This window comes from Pongo pygmaeus, chromosome 11 (assembly GCF_028885625.2).
Source record: "Pongo pygmaeus isolate AG05252 chromosome 11, NHGRI_mPonPyg2-v2.0_pri, whole genome shotgun sequence".
Taxonomy (NCBI): domain Eukaryota; kingdom Metazoa; phylum Chordata; class Mammalia; order Primates; family Hominidae; genus Pongo; species Pongo pygmaeus.
Window position 1 is genome coordinate 70,241,117 of NC_072384.2, and position 15,521 is coordinate 70,256,637.

Sequence of the window (15,521 nt, forward strand, 5' to 3'; positions counted from 1 at the left end):
TTGTCAGATTCACCAAAGTTGAAATGAAGGAAAAAACATTAAGGGCAGCCAGAGAGAAAGGTCGGGTTACCCACAAAGGGAAGCCCATCAGACTAACAGCGGATCTCTTGGCAGAAACTCTACAAGGCAGAAGAGAGTGGGGGCCGATATTCAACATTCTTAAAGCAATGAATTTTCCACCCAGAATTTCATACCCAGCCAAACTAAGCTTCATAAGTGAAGGAGAAATAAAATCCTTTACAGACAAACAAATGCTGAGAGATTCTGTCACCACCAGGCCTGCCCTACAAGAGCTCCTGAAGGAAGCACTAAACATGGAAAGGAACAACCAGTACCAGCCACTGCCAAAGCATGCCAAATTGTAAAGACCATCGATGCTAGGAAGAAACTGCATCAACTAACGGGCAAAATAACAAGCTAACATCATAATGACAGGATCAAATTCACACATAACAATATTAACCCTAAATGTAAATGGGCTAAATGCTCCAATTAAAAGACACAGACTGGCAAATTGGATGAAGAATCAAGACCCATCAGTGTGCTGTATTCAGGAAACCCATCTCACATGGAGAGATACACATAGGCTCAAAATAAAGTGATGGAGGAAGATCAACCAAGCAAATGGAAAGCAGAAAAAAGCAGGGGTTGTGATCCTAGTCTCTGATAAAACAGACTTTAAACCAACAAAGATCAAAAGAGACAAAGAAGACTATTACATAATGGTAAAGTGATCATTCCAAAAAGAAGAGCTAACTATCCTAAATATATACAGGAGCACCCAGATTCATAAAGCAAGTCCTGAGAGACCCACAAGGAGACTTAGACTCCCACACAATAATCGTGGGATACTTTAACACCCCACTGTCAATATTAGACAGATCAACGAGACAGAAGATTAACACAGATATCCAGGACTTGAACTCAGCTCTGCACCAAGCAGACCTAATAGACATCTACAGAACTCTCCACCCCAAATCAGCAGAATATACATTCTTTTCTGCACCACATCACACTTATTCCAAAATTGACCACATAGTTGGAAGTAAAGCACTCTTCAGCAAATGTAAAAGAACAGAAATCATAACAAACTGTCTATCAGACCACAGTGTAATCAAATTAGAACTCAGGATTAAGAAACTCACTCAAAACCGCACAACTACATGGAAACTGAACAACCTCCTCCTGAATGACTACTGGGTAAATAACAAAATGAAGGCAGAAATAAAGATGTTCTTTGAAACCAATGAGAATGAAGACACAACATACCAGAATCTCTGGGACACATTTAAAGCAGTGTGTAGAGAGAAACTTATAGCACTAAATGCCCACAGGAGAGAGCAGGAAGGATCTAAAATTGACACCCTAACATCACAATTAAAAGAACTAGAGAGGCAAGAGCAAACATTCAAAAGCTAGCAGAAGGCAAGGAATAACTAAGATCAGAGCAGAACTAAAGGAGACAGAGACACAAAAAAACCCTTCAAAAAAACCAATGAATCCAGGAGCTGGTTTTTTGAAAAGATCAACAAGATTGATAGACCACTAGCAAGACTAATAAAGAAAAGAGAGGAGAATCAAACAGACATAATAAAAAATGATAAAGGGGATATCACCACCCTTCCCACAGAAATACAAACTACCATCAGAGAATACTATAAACACCTCTATGCAAATAAACTAGAAAATTTAGAAGAAATGGGTAAATTCCTCAACGCATATACCCTCCCAAGACTAATCCAGGAAAAAGTTGAATTGCTGAGTAGACCAAAAACAGGCTCTGAAATTGAGGCAATAATTAATAGCCTACCAACCAAAAAAAGTCCAGGGCCAGACAGATTCACAGCCGAATTCTACTAGAGGTATAAAGAGGAGCTGGTACCATTCCTTCTGAAACTATTCCAATCAATGGAAAAAGAGGGAATCCTCCCTAACTCATTTTATGAGGCCAGCATCATCCTGATACCAAAGTCTGGCAGAGACACAACAAAAAAAGAGAATTTTAGACCAATATCCCTGATGAACATCGATGCAAAAATCCTCAATAAAATACTGGCAAACCAAATCCAGCAGCACATCAAAAAGCTTTCCACCAAAATCAATTTGGATTCATCGCTGGATGCAAGGCTGGTTCAACATACACAAATCAGTAAACGTAATCCATCATATAAACAGAACCAAAGACAAAAACCACATGATTATCTCAATAGATGCAGAAAAGGCCTTGGATATAATTCAACAGTGCTTCATGCTAAAAACTCTCAATAAACTATGTATTCAAGGAAAATATCTCAAAATAATAAGAGCTATTTATGATAAACCCACAGCCAGTATCATACTGAATGGGCAAAAACTGGAAGCATTCCCTTTGAAAACTGGCACAAGACAGGGATGCCCTCTCTCACCACTCCTATTCAACAGTGTTGGAAATTCTGGCCAGGGCAATCAGGCACGAGAAGGAAATAAAGGGTATTCAATTAGGAAGAGAGGAAGTCAAATTGTCCCTGTTTGCAGATGATTGTATATTTCGAAAACCCCATCGTCTCAGCCCAAAATCTCCTTAAGCTAATAAGCAACTTCAGCAAAGTCTCAGGATACAAAATCAATGTGCAAAAATCACAAGCATTCTTATACACCAATAACAGACAAACAGAGAGCCAAATCATGAGTGAACTCCCATTCACAATTGCTTCAAAGAGAATAAAATACCTAGGAATGCAACTTACAAGGGATGTGAAGGACCTCTTCAAGGAGAACTACAAACCACTGATCAACGAAATAAAAGAGGACACAAACAAATGGAAGAACATTCCATGCTCATGGATACAAAGAATCAATATTGTGAAAATGGCTATACTGCCCAAGGTAATTTATAGATTCAATGCCATCCCCATCAAGCTACCAATGACTTTCTTCACAGAGTTGGAAAAAAACTACTTTAAAATTCATATGGAACCAAAAAAATTCATATGGAGCCAAGACAATCCTAAGCCAAAAGAACAAAGCTGGAAGCATCACGCTACCTGACTTCAAACTATACTACAAGGCTACAGTAACCAAAACAGCATGGTACTGGTACCAAAACAGAGATATAGACCAATGGAACAGAACAGAGGCCTCAGAAATAACACCACACATCTACAACCATCTTATCTTTGACAAACCTGACAAAAACAAGCAATGGGGAAAGGATTCCCTATTTAATAAATGGTGCTGGGAAAACTGGCTAGCCATATGTAGAAAGCTGAAACTGGATCCCTTCGTTACACCTTATACAAAAATTAATTCAAGATGGATTAAAGACTTACATGTTAGACCTAAAACCATAAAAACCCTAGAAGAAAACTTAGGCAATACCATTCAGGACATAGTCATGGGCAAGGACTTCATGACTAAAACACCAAAACCAATGGCAACAAAAGCCAAAATTGACAAATGGGATCTAATTAAAGAGCTTCTGCACAGCAAAAGAAACTACCATCAGAGTGAACAGGCAACCTACAGAATGGGAGAAAATTTTTGCAATCTGACAAAGGGCTAAAATCCAGAATCTACAAAGAGCTCAAATTTACAAGAAAAAATCAAACAACCCCATCAAAAAGTGGGTGAAGGATATGAACAGACACTTTTCAAAAGAAGACATTTATGCAGCCAACAAACATATGAAAAAACGCTCATCATCACTGGCCATCAGAGAAATGCAAATCAAAACCACAATGAGATACCATCTCACACCAGTTAGAATGGCAATCATTAAAAAGTCAGGAAACAACAGGTGCTGGAGAGGATGTGGAGAAATAGGAACACTTTTACACTGTTCGTGGGAGTACATACTAGTTCAACCATTGTGGAAGACAGTGTGGTGATTCCTCAAGGATCTAGAACTAGAAATACCATTTGACCCAGGGATCCCATTACTGGGTATATACCCAAAGGATTATAAATCATGCTACTATGAAGACACACGCACATGTATGTTTATTGTGGCATTATTCACAATATCAAAGACTTGGAACCAACCCAAATGTCCATCAATGATAGACTGGATTAAGAAAATGTGGCACATATACACCATGGAATACTATGAAGCCATAAAAAATGATGGGTTCATGTCCTTTGTAGTGACATGGATGAAGCTGGAAACCATCATTCTGAGCAAACTGTCTCAAGGATAGAAAACCAAACACCACATGTTCTTGCTCATAGGTGGAAATTGAACAATGAGAACACTTGGACACAGGGTGGGGAACATCATACCCCGGGACCTGTCGTGGGGTGGGGGGAAGGGGGGAGGGATAGCATTAGGAGATATACCTAATGTAAATGACGAGTTAATGGGTGCAGCAAACCAACACAACACATGTATACATATGTAAGAAACCTGCATGTTGTGCACATGTACCCTAGAACTTAAAGTATAATAAAATATATGTATATATTAATGATCCTTACGGTGAGATTAAGAGATATTACAAAGCTTCCAAAGATCACATTATAGGGCATCTCTGTTCTCTAAGTCTAATCTGTGATCAAAAGAAACAAAATACTGTATTTTACACGTTTTCTTTCTTACATATTTATAGATAAGGAGAAGGAGGAGGAGATACCCAAAGGTCTAAAAAAAAGAAAGAGAAAATGAATTTAATCAATAATGTAAAGTTGGTAACCATGTTTATCTAACATGCAACACCCCTGACTGCCATTTCCTTGTACAAATTACCTTAGAAAGTGAACCCAGGCTTGTTTTATAATTCTTTAAGTTGTGTCAAAAATCATAACTTAAATGATCAGCTTGAACACAAGTTAAGCAAAGCTGTTTTTTTCTTTTTAGTCACAGATCATATTGTAGTGTGTGGAATACGATTAATGCATTATTGGATATGAGCCGTGCCCCATACTTTACATCTGACATATTCCAGTTACCTTATTATGAAGCATGTGTGTTACGATCTCTCGCCACTATCAAAGTATAAGAGTTTGTTGGCCATACACTTGGTCTTGGGCTGGTCCCAACCCAGGTGCCAGTAACTGGTTCATCATGGCCAGAAACAGGCTTAGAAATGTGACTGCCTGGCCCTACTCTCAAAAACAGAGCACTTTGAAAATAATAACCTAACTTCCAAGGAAGGAACCACGTTGGAAATAACATAACTGTTTGTGTTATGTTATTGAAAAGAAAAGATCTCCATGAAGTTCTTTTTTTTTTTAAAGCCAACTTTGACAGCCTCTTTCCTTCCAGATGGTGCCTGGAGCCAAGCCTGTCAGAGACCCTTAGTCTCCTGCTGCCTTTTAATGCTGGTCCTTGATTGCTAATGACCCCTGGCTGGACTGGCTTCTCAACCCATTTAACCCCTCTCTGCTGGGTCCCCATCTCATGCAGGATGAGCGGCCATGAGAGCTGGAAGTGGGAAGGTGCCAAGTCAGCCAGAGCCTCCCACCCTTTCAGAGCTGGTGGCGTGTTTCCCGGTGCCATCATGGATGTCCAAGATCATTCCAGTGAAGAGCTCATGTTAATATGATTTCCTCTATATTGTCAGATAAATGCTGCCAGGTTTCTGATTGTTAATATTTTATTTGACTAAACCAAGACAACCAAGTCCCTGAAAGAATGTTTCCTTCAGGGGTCAAGAGCTGAGGACCACTGATATGAGCCTCCTGGAATATGTTCATTTGGAAACTTAAAATTACATTGCACTGGAACTATCTTTTAGTTTGGTCGAACTTCATGGCCAAAGCATTTGCTTTTGTGCGTGCGTGCGTGTGTGTGTGTGTTTGTGTGTAGGCAATAATTTCCTTGTCAAGGCTGAAATATCACTTGTATAACACAGGAGATACCCATTTCTCAGCTTTGTTAGCAACAGCTGTAACCATTTACTTTGGTTAAGCTTGGTTTGTTTTTTATGACATACAGGAAGGTGCTTATAGCTATACTGATCAGGTAGGTCACTCAGAGTATAGGGGTTTTTTTTTTTTTTTTTTTTTTGAGATGGAGTATCACTCTGCTGCCCAGGCTGGAGTGCAGTGGCCTCATCTTGGCTCACTGCAACCTCTGCCTCCCGGGTTCAAGCGATTCTCCTGCCTCACCTCCCGAGTAGCTGGGATTACAGGCATACGCCACCAGGACCGGCTAATTTTTCGTATTTTTAGTAGAGACAGGGTTTCGCTATGTTGGACAGGCTGGTCTCAAACTCCTGGCCTCAAGTGATCCACCCGCCTCGGCCTCCCAAAGTGCTGGGATTACAGGTGTGAGCCACTGAGCCCCGCCTGAGTATAGGGATATTTAAAAGGGGTGGGGGCAGGAAGCTGCTGATGCTAATTTGTTGAGAAATCTTGAGTCCAGTGGAGAAATTCAGATCTCTTGCAACCTCCTCAGGTCAGGGAGGGCATGAGAAGTCATCATTTTATGCATTATTTCCATAACGGATTTTTACTAATCTCATATTGGATTGTAAAACAAGGCAAAGAAATTTGGTAGTTCTCTGTGACCCTGAAGAACTGAAATTTAAATTCTTGATTAGAGCAGAGAACTGAAAGCTTTGTGCTGCCCTACTTGTATAAATGTCTTAATGTTTACTGGATAGTTGGACCAAATTGATTTTATAATGTACTTAAGAAATTTGTTCCAAAATTCAGCACAAATTAGGAAAATAACCAAACCATACCTTTCTATTTAATCTTTGCTTCTCTCAGATACTTACTATTTTCTTGGCTTTTTTGAAGATTAAGACTGAAAGAATCACAACTGAATTTCTCACCACTAACACTTCATTGATTTCATTTTTACATCTTATTAATTAAATGCAAGATAAAAACTGTATTTGTGATTTTATTTTGGTCTACTACTCACATTCTTTTCTATTTCCACTCAATCTCTCTCTCTCTCTCACACTCACACACACACCTGCCAGACATTTGTAGATATAACCTTCCCCAAATCATGTCACTCATACTAATGACTGCCCTGTCTATTATGTGTAAAAATATTTTATAATTTATGGACCTGGGTGGGTATTTGCACAGCTGTGCAATATTAATCTATACACTGCAGGTTTTGTTCACAGCTGGGCAAAGGCTGAGGTGAGGTTTTAATGATGTCCTTTAGCCCATCAGTAACCAAATGACCCAGAAAGTGGTTCAGAGGAACCTACCTTGTGCAGCTTTGCTCTTTGAATGAATGAATCATGTTAGAATGAAATTCTGGTGTATTTATGGAGAACTTTTTCCTTTGAAGCCTAAATACATTTTGATTGGTCATCTTTAAATTCCAACAAGCTGAAAAGCAAAAGCATTTATGTCAGTTTCACAGATGAGGCTCCAAGAGGTTAACTGGCGATTACTCTGGAGTTATAGCGTCTTAAAGTTGGAAGGAACTTTAAAGGGCCTCTGGGCTAACGGTTCTTACCCTTTTCCTGCCTTCACACTGGCTTCAGGCAACAGATCCCCATCAGGCATGTCTCTCACTGCACACGGATGTTCATACACTGGGAAAGAATGTGACTCCAAGGAGAGCAGCTCAGAATCTTCAGGCCAGAACATGTGTAATTTGCCACACCAATGTCCTCCATTAAAAATTACTACCTCAGTCCACCCCTCTCTTTATCATTTTACACATAAAACATGGCAGCAGAGGGGTAAGGGATTCACTTAAGGTCACATACCAATATGTGTCAGAACTTGAACTATGTGTGCCCAGGTCTTCTGATCCCCCATGTCCAGTGCTAGTTTTGCTACAGCTGACCAACCCCCCCTTGCACACTCACAGTAGAACTGGAACTAGCTCCTCAAAGAGTGAGGCAGAGCTGGAGACGAGTGCCCCAGGGTCCCCTGCTGCAGGGAATCAAAGACCCCGTCACAATTAGCTTAGTAAAACCAACACTATCTGGTGTCCCATATCCGCAAGCACTTAAAATGTCGTTCCAATCTTCAAAGAAATTCTTTCATTCCATTTTTATCTGCTTTTACCCAGGACATTGTTTCCCAGCTCCCCAGTAGTTCACTAGGTGATTTGCATCTCATTAGAAGCTCCAGAAGTGACATCTCCCAGACTGCTGCCTGGCATTGTGGGTCCACTAAGCATCAGATCTAGGTCTTGGATTTTCCAAGTTGATGCTTTTTTTAAAAGCTGAGTTAATGCTGTTTTCCCACTGGGTGCCATTTGGGTGGCCATTTTCGCCTTAATTTCTGCTCCCGTGCTGGATCGAGGTTAGGGAACTGCCATTATCAAAGATGAAGTCAGTCATCTCCACGTGAAAGCACGTGGTGGATGAGAATATTCTGGGGCCTCAGAATAAAGGATTTTAAAGACTCCTAAAAATAGAAAGATGCTACATGATGCAGATATTCTGAGCACTACACAAAGCAAAACAAAAAGACAGCAAGACAATAGCAAACCATTGCTGAAGCTGTATAACTGATTCTAAACGTTTGCCTTGTAAACATTTTCCCCTGGATCCAATCCTCCTGAGACCGCAGAGTTTTTGCCCTACATTTATATTTTGATTTAAAGAGAGTCTCCCTAGTTCAGAATGCCTTTTTGGCTTTGTCATTTCTTCATACTACAACCTCCAGAAGTGCACTGAACAGCATTTTACCTCTGGAAACCAGAGATAGTATTTCCATGGTCAGCAAAATTGTTTTCTTGGAATAAGAGAAATGATTTTCTCAGTGTCCAGGGAGATAAGGAGCCCTTATGTCTGCTTTGGGCTCAAGCCATTTGATGCAGCTTCCAGCACAAAGCAAATGCCTGATGGTGCCTAGAGCTTCCCCCATCCAGAATTCCTTTCGTCCAGTGAATACTTCCCTGAGCCTATGCCACCTTTTCAAAATGGCAGATAGCTAATCTGCAGAACTGATCTAAGCTCTTAGGAAAGGGTTAAGTCCATGGGTTTTTCCAACACTGGCTACAAATTAAAATCACTGGGAAGGAGGAGGAACTTTGTTTTAAACAAGTAACAATGCCAGAACCCTACCCCGACCAATGAGGATCTCCAGGGGTGAGGTCATGATATCCGTATTTTTAAAAAAGCCCTTCAGATGATCCTAATATGCATCCAGGGTGGAGAACCACTCCAGTATAACAAGAAATACAACAGCCCCTCACAGCACCTGCTAATGCCTCTGGTACCATGTTTTATCTTTTCGTATATTATCTGTCATTCTCACTACAACCCTACAAGGAAGGGGTCATCATTCCCAAGTGAAGGCCTCTAATAAGTGCTGAGGTGGTTATCATACTCCAGTTTTTCTGATTTCAGATTCCCACCCCAACACATGTTTCTCAAAGTGTGGGACATGGGCCACTGGTGGTCACCAAGTTGACTTTTGATGACGTATGGATGTGGCATTAAATAACATAATTCTTTTACATAATTTCCTATGTAAAATAAAGTTACTTTTTTCAATTCTCAATTTAAATCCTCCAGATTACTTTAAGGAGAAAGTCTTAGTGGTGCTAGTATGTCTTAAATTCCTCTCACATTTACTCATCTCTCTTTTTAACAAGCCTTTTAAGAAACCCAGAACCTTTTATAGGAAATGGAATCTAGCACAAGTGTGATGATACCATTTCATTTTCACTGTATTTACTATATAGTTCACTTCTATATACGGCAAATGACACTGGTTTTCCATTTACAGTGGTGAATAAAGTTCCAGTTTTAAAGAAATGTATTTAAGCAAAAAAAAAAATCAGTCGAATTTTAAAAATATTAAATAGTAGTACAGGTGAATAAAGTAAAAAATGCCTAAGAGTTAGATATGTGACAAAAGTTTGAGAAATATTCCCCTACAACATGCTAATTTTTAAAATAGGCATACCCACACCTGTTAGCCAAGGGGACTGCTCATCTACCATCCTACTCCAATAGACTGGCAACAACCTGTTCCATCCACTTTATATCCACCCACGACCTGTGAACTTTGCTGCTGTTTCCAACTGAAAAGGAATCCTGAAACACAAATGGTTAATAAACTGGGAGGGTAGGGAACATTCACCCTTTTCAAATAATCAATGACATGCAAATAGAAACACAAATGAGGTGTTATTTTTGCACCTATTAAATCATCAGACTTTTTCTTAAGAACCATCTCATGCTGGTGAGGGCTTGCTTAAATGGGTAATATAGGTACGGGTAGCAGAAGTGTATTTTGCTGCACAATTTCTGGATGGCAATTGAAAAAAACAAATCATAAGTTTTTAAAATATGCATACCTTTGGCCAGTAATTCTTCTTTTAGAAATTTATCCTAAGGAATAAGGAGCATTTGTCAAACACCAAACTATGAGTATGTTCCTCAAAGCACTGTTATTATAGAAAAACATTGGAAACAACTTCTATGCCCAAAATAGGAAATTGTATAAATTAATCATGATTCATCCATAAAATGAAATACCATGCAAGCATTAGAAATGATGCCATTTAAACTATCTCTGGAAGACAGGTATCTCTGGAAACTTGTCTCAGCAGTTACTACTATTGTGGGAATGAGATTGGATGTGGAAAAAAGACAAACTTTTCACTGCTTAACTTATTTGAACATTAGGTTCATTTATTACCTTTTCAAAAAGTAACTCTAAAAGAAACATACTATTTTAAAAGTTACCTAATAGAATGGAAATATTTATGATTTTATTATTAAGTGGGGGGGTAGGGAGCCATAACCCAAATTAAATGAATGAATGAATTTTTTAGTTAAAAAAAAAAAGAATACATATTCCTATAAAGATACTGAAAGGACAGTAATAAAAAATAGTAAGGAACTTTGTTTTTAGAGACTGATTTCATCTACCTCTTTGAAATGCCTCTGGACAGTTTCCCCAGAGGTATCCCAGGATAGGAAAGACCCTCTTCCTATTGGAAGCCTGGACAAAAACATCCCAATTAACAGTCTGAGAACCAAAGAATAGGCCACATAGATGGAAGAGGTCTTAATGAGAATGGTGAATAGTCAGTATTCACTCATTCACTCATTCACTCATTCATTCTTCATTCATTCGTCATTTGTTGAGAGTGTGCCAGGCTCTGAGCTATTGGTTTCAGGAGAAGTTATTGCCACCTCCTTAACTAATAAGTAGAAAATTCCACATAGACAATTTATAACTCCAGCATCTTCCACAGGCACTAATTTCACTCAGGGATGTTTTCTTTGTAGCAGTTTTGCAATTTTGAAGAAGATTGTTCATGACATAACATGGCAAGTGGGAAAATTTGTAGTTTTCCTTTCATCTTAAAAGCAGGATCTGAATTACATGCACCCCAGGAGAAAATCTCTCTTTCTGGTTGTGTGTGTACGTGTTTTACAAAAGCCCACTGAATTCCTTAGTTCCTCCTGAAGTTAGACTTGGTGAAGTGAAAACTTATGAAAATGTCTCAGCAAAAGTACAAGCATCATAATAGAGGCCATGACCTAGGCCCTGGGATTTTGAATCAAGAATCTTGAGTTATAGCTTAGGGACCTAAGCTCCTTGAACCTCAGACCTCTCAGATATAAGAGCAAGGAGCCAGACCACAGAGAATTATCCTCCATGACATGACTTAAATTTGGAAATCTGAGCTACCAGAGCATACTTACCTTTCTCCAATAACCTGAGGATCTGTTAGGCTCTGAGCATTCCTGAAATAGTCCATGCCTCAAGGCATATTAGGGACAAGGGGATTACAATACATTTCTTCATTTTTAAGGTGATGTAGATTATTGGTAGACTTTCTGCTGATATAGTTCTTATTGGGAAGGAAAGATTTAATACGGTCAAGCACAATGGTTCTTAACCCTGACTACACAGTAGAACCACCTAAAGAGATTTGAAAAAAAAAAATCGATGTCCAGGCTTTGACCCGGGCATTAGTATTTTAAAAGTTGAACAATTGGTATCATGTTAAAAAATACTCTCAGTTGGACTTCAGAAACCTGTCATTTGGGCTTTGCCTCTAACTGTATAATCTCTTAGTCTCACTATGCCTCTGTTAGCTCTTTAGGGTTATTTGGCCTTGCTAAAATGAGAAGAAGTAAACAAAAAGCACTTTGCAAAACAGGAGTTGCTATATAAAAATGAAATGGTTAGGGGAAGAGACAGAGCCAGAAAAGACAGGTCATGTCTTCAGAAGCTATTTCATAGGAGTATCCACTGGAGTACCATGCGCATGGTCAACCCTCATTGAGGAGAAAGATTGTCTAGCTGACAGCTGGGTTATTGTCACCTCCAAATGCCCTGAGAACCTTGGTCAGAGGAGTGACGCACCTTCCTTTATGCACAGAGTTGACAGAGCTCTGTAAATTAATTGCACAACTCTAATCCTATTTAAATGCCCCAGGGGTATAGCTTATAACCTCATATAGGATTTGCCATCTGTAAATCTAGAACACTGAACACTCTGTTTGCTTAAAGGGGATGTTTCATTTGGCAAACGAACCTGAGAACACCTCATCCACAAAATGGCAATCAGATCAGCAATCACACTGCTCAGAAAGTATCCATACCTGACGAAGGACCATAGGAGAGTGCCAGGGACTATGGCTCTCCCAGGATATTCTCTCCCTTTCTTCCCAGGACCCCTGTGCGTTCCCTGCCCGTTCCTCAGGAGCCAAGAACCCATTCTGCCCCACCAAGCTGGGGAATACGTGGGCTGCCTGCTCCATCCTGCCCTTCCTTGCAGTTGTCCTTCCCTTCCTTCAATCTTGCTAGGAAGTTTACCAGAACTGGCACATCTGTAGCAGGTGATGAAAATTGAAACATTAAGTTTTAGAGGACAGTGTAGGAGGGGGCATGTGTAGCCAAAATAGCTGGAACTCAGCAAGTCAAATGGAGTAGAAGAAGACATTTTCTTCTTCATCTCTGAAACCTTGGAAGACAACAAAAGCCTCATTTGTGACTTACAACTGTGCATGAATTAGGGTTGCCAGATTTAACAAATAGAAATGCAGTACACTCAGCTAGATTTGAATCTCAAATAACCAATCATTTTTTAATATGTCTTAAATATTTCATGGATGTAATAAAGAATTATTCGTTGTTTATCTGAAATTCAAATCTATCTAACTGTGTGTCTTTTTTTTTTTTTTCTTTTTTGAGACGAAGTCTCAGTCTTGTCCCCCAGGCTGGAGTGCAATGATGCGATCTCAGCTCACTGCAACCTCTGCCTCCCGGGTTCAAGTGATTCTCCTGCTTCAGCCTCCCCAATAGCTGGAATTACAGGTGCATACCACCACACACAGCTAATTTTTGTATTTTAAGTAGAGACAGGGTTTCACCATGTTGGCCAGGCTGGTTTCGAACTCCTGACCTCAGGCCATCAGCCCACCTTGGCCTCCCAAAGTGCTGGGATTACAGGCGTGAGCCACTGCGCCCAGCTGAGCCACCGCACCCGGCAGTGTCCTCCATTTCATCTGGCAACTCTAGCTTGAGTATACCGGCATGTTCAATAAAGAGAAAAGAAAAATTAAACTTACAAACCAGTTGTTTGAAATTATGTGACAGATTGACTGAATTCAGCTATTTGTCTCTCACCAAGGGCTTGGGCGCATGTGCAGCCACAGTGTGACAGTCTGGGATTAGGAAGTAAGGAGTATGCATTTGCCAGTGCTCCTGAAATGCTGTCCAGATTTCTTCCATTTTCGGACAGATTTAGCTCCAGTTTATTATAAAGTTCTATAACAATTCAGAAGAGAAAGATGTGTTAAAGTTCTCAAATATGAAATCAGAAGGTGCAGGGCAGGGGGTTGCGGGGAGATGCAAAGATTCTTGAAAAGGAAAGAGACCTATGTTAAATGCAAACTGGTATTCATAACATAATATACCTTTAAAAGCCCAGTAAGGAGGTAGTTGCCAATGTACGACAAAGTGGAGAATTTGGTTTGTCTCATGGGCATCTATGCGAGGTAGAAATAAGCCACTTTGAGAATATGAGCATTATGGTCCTCAAAGTAAAAACTCACATTCTAATGTGAATATTCAGGTCAGCGGCAGTGGCTCACGCCTGTAATCCCAACACTTTAGGAAGCCAAGGCAGGTGGATTGCTTGAGGTCAGGAGTTCGAGACCAGCCTGGCCAACATGGTGAAATGCCATCTCTACTAAAAATACAAAAAATTAGCCAGGCACAGTGGTGGGCGCCTATAATCCCAGCTACTCAAGAGACTGAGGGAGGAGAATCACTTGAACTCCGGTGGTGGAGGTTGCAGTGAACCAAGATCGTGCCACTGCACTCCAGCCTGGGTAACAGAGCAAGACTCCGTCTCAAAAAAATAAAAAATAAAAAAATAAAGTGAATGTTCAAACTTGGGTTGCCCAGTTTCTGTATATAAACTAATCAAACAAACTAGGTAACTATCTGATAACCATATTGTTTTATGTCTTAATGCAAACTGACCTGCCCAAAATCCAAAAGACAGGGTTCAAGTTTTCACTCTGCCACTTACAAATTTAGCCTTTTTTGGTTATACTTTCTTCATATATGCAAAGAACTAACAATTTTGGTACTATGTGCCTTATTGATTTTTTAATATTTAAATTTTCAAGGGAAAAATTATGATAAACTTCTCAATGCATGTACATGCATAGATTTAGTCAATGTGCTGTATGTTATTTTGTATTTTACTTCTTTTTCCAAGTTTTGAATTTTCTTCTGTCAACATCATACACATTTATCGCTGCTTTGTCAGTGACTCAAGATATGAAACAATTTTTATATCTGAGTTAATTTCTTCTCGATTATTAAATATGTATCATGTTTCCAGCTTTTTTACTGCTATAAAAGTGTTATGGCCGGGCACGGTGGCTCATGCCTGTAATCCCAGCACTTAGGGAGGCTGAGGCAGGCGGATCACCTGAGGTCGGGATTTCGAGACCAGCCTGACCAACATGGAGAAACCCCGTCTCTACTAAAAATACAAAATTAGCCGGGCGTGGTGGCACATGCCTGTAATCCCAGCTACTAGGGAGGCTGAGGAAGGAGAATCGCTTGAACCTGGGAGGCAGAGGTTGTGGTGAGGTGAGATCACGCCATTGCACTCTAGCCTGGGCAAGAAAAGCGAAACTCCGTCTCAAAAAAAAAAAAAAAGCGTTATGTCTGTCTGTCTTCATACAAATTGGGTCTTTTTATTTTGGTTTACTTCATTGCAACGTATTCCTTGGAACAAGTTGCTGAGTTCTGGGGGTTTTTTCTGGTTTTTTTTTTTTGGAGACCAAGTGTCACTCTATTACCCAGGCTGGAGTACAGAGGCATGATCTCAGCTCACTGCAACCCCTGCCTCCTGAACTCAAGGGATCCTCCTTTCTCAGCCTCCGGAGTAGTTTGGACCATAGGTGCATGCCAACATGCCTGGCTAATTTTTTGTATTTTTTGTAGAGATGGCGCTTCGCCATGTTGCCTGGGCTGCTCTCGAACTCCTGAGCTCAAGCAATCTGCCCGCCTAGGCCTCCCAAAGTGTTGGGATTACAGGCGTGAGCCACCGTGCCCGGCCAGCTCTGTTTATTGCCAAGTTGCACTTCAGGAGGCAGGGAACCTGTGGATTCTCCTGTTTCTCT

The 15,521-nt window shown here is 40.1% G+C and overlaps 1 protein-coding gene and 1 long non-coding RNA gene across 4 annotated transcripts in view; one reads left to right on the forward strand and one right to left on the reverse strand.

Annotated features, from left to right (window-relative positions):
- Positions 1–15,521, forward strand: part of MYO3B (myosin IIIB) — a 485,003-nt gene that overhangs the window by 461,516 nt on the left and 7,966 nt on the right. The gene's annotated exons all lie outside the window — the stretch shown is intronic.
- Positions 4,536–15,521, reverse strand: part of LOC134737739 (uncharacterized) — a 75,156-nt gene continuing 64,170 nt past the window's right edge. Inside the window, exons 6-10 of the long non-coding RNA XR_010122933.1 lie at positions 12,477–12,704; positions 10,211–10,244; positions 7,403–9,947; positions 7,149–7,272; positions 4,536–4,615 (exon numbers count right to left, since the gene is read on the reverse strand). This is a non-coding gene — a long non-coding RNA (uncharacterized LOC134737739). The remainder of the gene's footprint in view (positions 4,616–7,148; positions 7,273–7,402; positions 9,948–10,210; positions 10,245–12,476; positions 12,705–15,521) is intronic.